Source organism: Trachypithecus francoisi, unplaced genomic scaffold (genome assembly GCF_009764315.1).
Source record: "Trachypithecus francoisi isolate TF-2019V2 unplaced genomic scaffold, Tfra_2.0 Lachesis_group3, whole genome shotgun sequence".
Classification (NCBI taxonomy): Eukaryota; Metazoa; Chordata; class Mammalia; order Primates; family Cercopithecidae; genus Trachypithecus; species Trachypithecus francoisi.
The window spans coordinates 106,864,781-106,870,129 of record NW_022681468.1 but is presented as its reverse complement, the minus strand read 5'-3'; the positions used below and the strand labels follow the sequence as shown (position 1 = coordinate 106,870,129).

Here is a 5,349-nt window from a genome sequence, read left to right as displayed (position 1 = left end):
CTCAACCCACCCATGCTAGATTCAAACATGGAAGAAGGAAGCCACAAATCAAGGAATACAGGTGGCTTCTAGAAGCTGGAAAAAGCAAGGAAAAGAATTGTCCCCCAAGAGCCTCCAGAAAGGAACACAGCCCTGGTGACAATTTGATTTTAGCTCAGTGTGGTCAAAAGCCCAGTGTCAGACTTCTGACCTACAGGACTGTAAGACAAATCAATTTGTATCATTGTAAGCCACTGTTGTCATTAGAAAATAATATACTACCTCTTAACGTTAGTTTTCCTAAAGATTATTTGACCTTCAAATTTTATAGTTACTTAGGAACACTTTTAAGATTTAAAAAAAAACTACAAGCTGATGCCTCCAAAATCAACATCTTTAGCCCTGACATTCTCCCCAGGCTTCAAATGTCTATATCCAACTGCTTATGGGGTATTTCCACTTCCATGCCCCATGTGCATCTTGATGGAACTCACCTTCATTCCTTCCAGTCCTGCTCCTCCTTGTATAATATATTCCCTTATCTGAATTAGGGGCTGTCTACCTATACCAGAAACTCAGGAGACCTCTTTCATGAACGCCTCAATTCTCCCTCTCTCCCACCAGTCAGTTGATCACTACGTGCTCTTTATTTTAACTCCGAAGTTATTTTTTCCTCTGCTGTCCATCCCAGTGACTTACCACCATCCTAGTTCTCACCCTCAGTATCTTTATTGCAACCTTCCCTTCCCTAATCTCTCTGCCTTTCAACTGGTCCTCCTGAAATCCAACCTCCACAAAGTTGAAAGTGATACACTGAAAGTTTAAATCTGACCAAATCACTCTCCTACTTAAAAATGTTCAAGCTGGGCACAATGGCTCATGCCTATGATCCCAGCACTTTGGGAGGCTGAGATGGGAGGATCCCTTGAGCCCAGGAGCTGAAGACCAGCCTAAACGAAGCAACATAAGAAGACTCTATCACTACAATCAATCAATCCATCAATAAATAAATAAATAAATAAATAAATAAATAAATAAATAAGCTGGGCGTGGTGGTAGTGGTCCCAGCTACTCGGGAGGCTGAGGTGCGAGGATTGCTTCAGCCCAGGAGGTCAAGGCTGCAGTGTGTCATGATCACAACAATGTACTGCAGCCTGGGTGACAGAGTGCTCAAAAGAATAAAAAATGAGGAAATAAAATTAAAATTAAAATTAAAATGTCCAAAGGCCACACTTCTTCAAATGGCCTTTACGCAAGACGTCGCCTTGTCTGGCCTCCCACTCTCACTCCCGGGGCCATCTCTTGCTATTCTCTGCTGTCCTTTCTCCCTGCCCTTAACGTCTCTGCTATGTGAAATGACTATATAGCATGTTAGAGCTGTGAAAGTAATTTTGCAAATAATATCTCATTTCTCAAAATAACTAACAAGAGAGGTAGAAAAAAAAACCCTTGTATTATTCTCATTTTACAAATTAAAAGGCTGAAGTTCAAAAAAGTTAGGTGATTGTTGAGGGCGTACAGCCAGGAGGAAGTGGAAGAAGACAAGAATCCCCTCCCTCCCCATACCTTTGGGCACATTGGCCAGTGCTTGTTCTAACTGTTTTAAATGACAGCATAAGAAAGCTGACTCTAACAATTAGAATATGAAAGCAGAGGCTGGCGCGGTGGCTCACGTCTGTAATCCCAGCACTTTGGGAGGCCAAGGCAGGTGGATCACTTGAGGCCAGGAGTTGGAGACCAGCCTGGCCAACATGGTGAAATCCCATCTGTACTAAAAATACAAAAATTAGTCGGGTGGGGTGGCATGTGCCTGTAATCCCAACTACTCAGGAGGCTGAGGCAGGAAAATCGCTTGAACCCAGAAGGCCAAGGTTGAAGTGAGCCAAGATCACGCCTCTGCACTCCAGCCTGGGCGACAGAGTGAGACTCTCTCTCAAAAAAAAGAATATGAAGGCAGAGAATGAGGGGAGCATGAGTGAAAACGAAACAAAGAATAGCACGTTGAAGGTTTGTTTGGTTTTTGTGTTTTCGAAACACTGTGATTATTCCTTACTGTCCAGTTCTAAATGTTTGTTCAAGCCTCCAGATGTCTTAAAAGACAGATAGATGCTACAGCCTGCCGAACTTTTAGTCCCTTGAAGATGAAAGCTTCTGCTTCCTGAAACTCTCAACTACCAAAAATAATTGTGTGGTGCTGAATAAATACTCATTGATGCAGTCAGCACATGGGCATGGCAGTGTATTAGATCTCACAGAATAAGAACGATTACACCAAATATGCTACTACCAAGTTCTTTCTCAATAGCTTCTGTTAGAAAATATATATCCTTATTTTCTACTCCTTGTTTCAAGATAAAAAGTAGAGCACATTAATAAATGGTCTTACACAAAGTAATACTTATTACATGATCTAGCCAAATGTCCCTGTCAGGGTCCCCCAGACAACCAGGAATTCCGGGCTCTTTTGTGTACTTTTAGCTGTCGTAGTGTCCTCTTCAAGACTTTTACTCTTCCTCTCTCCTGACACACCAAGAGTCTTTAATTCTCATTCTAAAAGCAATGAATTTGGCATCAGATTGACAATTGTGCAATTGCAGAAACCCCATCCATCCCTTTGTCAGTGCAGCCATGCAGCTTTCCTGGGGTACCTCACATCTCATCTATCAGAAAGAAGTCACTGACCCCAGCACCCCCAGGGCCTCCTACAGCCTCTGCTTCCATGACTCAGCAGTGACTTAATTTTCTTCTTCCGGCCCTCTAAGCCAGAGTCAGACCCAAAGGCCACACATTCCAGTCCCACCCCTGAGGCCCAGGCAGTCTCCTCTCTCTTCCAGTTTCGTGGCTCTCCTGTTTTAACCACTGCTGGAATCTCATCTTCCAGGTTCAAATCTCAGAGGCAGTCAGGTAGCCCTAATGGGGCTGCTGAGGAAAGTTTAAGTGTGCACCATTATATGTCTACCATCACACCCTGCAGCTCCTCCTCAGCAACAATTGCATCCATCCCCATTGCTCATGGAGGCTCCCAGGTCTGGAAAGGCTGAAAGACTGAGCCAGCAAGTGGAGATGTCATCAATGCAGCCTGTCCATGAGCAGGTGACAGGTGTACTCTCCTCTCTTCCCTATCCTCTTTTTATCCTCAGAGGACTGGATTCAGCCTTAGGTTCCTGTCCTCTGGGTTCCTTCACCTTAGCCACAATGAATGCTCTTAATAAAGTAGGAAACAAATGGTGATTACCATCTCTTATTTTTCTGCCAGGCAGAAAAACTTCATGACAATTTTACAGGATTCAAACACCCTTTCCTGTGGGGTTAGAAATTTCCAAGTGTGCCCTTTTCATGGGCTTAGAAAAATCTTTTTTCTTTTCAGTCTTTCATATGATTTTATTTTCTTCCTTCAACCATAATAATATGATATCCAAATTTTGTCTTAACTGGTGAGTCTGTAAACACAGGCTTATCCATCCCACTTACAGGCAAGGCAAATGTTGCTTCTTGAAATGGTCCCACCATGGACCCTCTGGTCATCTAACCCAAGTCTCCCCCTTGCCTGGCTTTATCTTCACATTTTATGTGGCCACTTCATTGAATCTCATTCCAGACTTTAACTTTTCCGTGACTTTGCCATGTTTTTCACATAGAACGTGTCTGACCTTTACTGCATTGCCACCACCTTTGGGACCTTGAGCCTTCTTGTTAGCGCTCTCACTCCCAGAGGCTGCTCCCCCCTCCCCACTTTTCCAGAACCACTTTTTCCTTTGGGCGGCATCTTGGAAACTTGCTGTTGAACTATCCGGGCTTAGAAATTCTAACTCCATGGAAACGGTGTTTGAATCATGTGAAAATGTCACTGGAATCTGAAACATAAAATTGTCATATTTTCCAGGCTCAGTAAAGATCTCATCACAATAAAGTCTTTTAGAATCTACCTCTGAATCCCCCTAACACATCTCTCTTCTCTTCTTTCACTTACTAGAACGAAGAGTAGCTTCAACTGGAACAGTATTAATTGTGGGAGCCCCCTGCTGAGATGGAGGCACAATTGGAAGAAAGAGAAAGTAGAAAAGAAATTGCTGGTTGCAAAGAAGTTGCTCCTGAAGGGGTTCTGTGGACTGCTTGACTGCCCCTACATATCATTCATTAGCATCTCATCCTCAGCTTCCATTCTTAACCCTGCCCTCTTCTCTCTGAGAACCTCATTAAGAGAACCAGTTCCCTTAAGAATATTACCTCCTTCCAGGCAACTGAAAATTACATTATTTCTACATTCATCTTCATCTTCACCCCAGTTTCATTCTTCCTGTTTACGACTGTTCCCCACACCTGTGCCTTGGGCATCCCCCCTGCCTCACCTCCTGAGGAGCTTTCTTCATCAGTCTTTACATCTCTGCCTTAGGCCTGAAATCTCTCCCTCCCTCCTGGCCCTTTCCCCTCAGTGAATAAACATGTCTGTATCTCCCATTAAAAAAAAAAAAAATCCTTCCTTAATCCTGTATGGAAGACAGAATATTGCACTCTCCACCAAAATCTATCTACCTCCTACTCCCTGGAACCTATGAATGTTACCTTACATGGCAAAAGAGGCTTTGCAGATGTGATTAAGGTAAAGATCTTGAGATGGGGAGATGGTCCTGAATTATCCAGGTAGGAACAATGTAATCCCAAGGGTCCTTACATGAGGGAAACAGGAGGGTCCGAGTCAGAGAAGGAGAAGGAGATGGGACAACAGAAACACAGATCAGAGTGATGGCATTGCTGGAAAAGGGCCATGAGCCATGGTCTCCATAAAGTGGAAGAGGCAAGGAAGAGGTTCTCTTTTAGAGCCTTCAAAAAAACAAAACAAAGCAAAACAAACAAACAAACAAAACAGCCTTGATGACACCTTAATTTTAACACCATAAAACCCATTTTTGAACTTCTGATATCCCATAACTGTAAGACAATAATGTTTTTGTTGGTGGTGGTTGTTTTTTGTTTGTTTGTTTGTTTGTTTTTGAGACAGAGTCTTGCTCTGTCGCCCAGGCTGGAGTGCAGTGGCATGATCTCAACTCACTGAAACCTCTGCCACCTGGGTTCAAGTGATTCTCCTGCCTCAGCCTCCCCAGTAGCTGGGACTACAAGTGTGCACCACTGTGGTCAGCTAATTTTTGTATTTTCGATAAAGACGGGGCTTCACCATGTTGGCCAGGATGGTCTCGCTCTCTTGACCTTGTGATCCGCCTGCCTCGGCCTCCCAAAGTGCCGGGATTACAGGCAGGAGCCACTGCGCCCAGACTGCTTTGTTGCTTTAAGCCACTAAGTTTGTACAATTTGTTAGGGCAGAAAGTGGAAACTAATACACCTCACATCCCTCTTTAGCTAATTTTCAAACAC

General features: G+C 43.7%; 1 pseudogene; it reads right to left on the bottom strand.

Annotated features, from left to right (window-relative positions):
- Positions 1 to 3,339: 3,339 nt before the first annotated feature.
- Positions 3,340 to 4,487, bottom strand: LOC117071578 (annotated as a pseudogene).
- Positions 4,488 to 5,349: the final 862 nt, after the last annotated feature.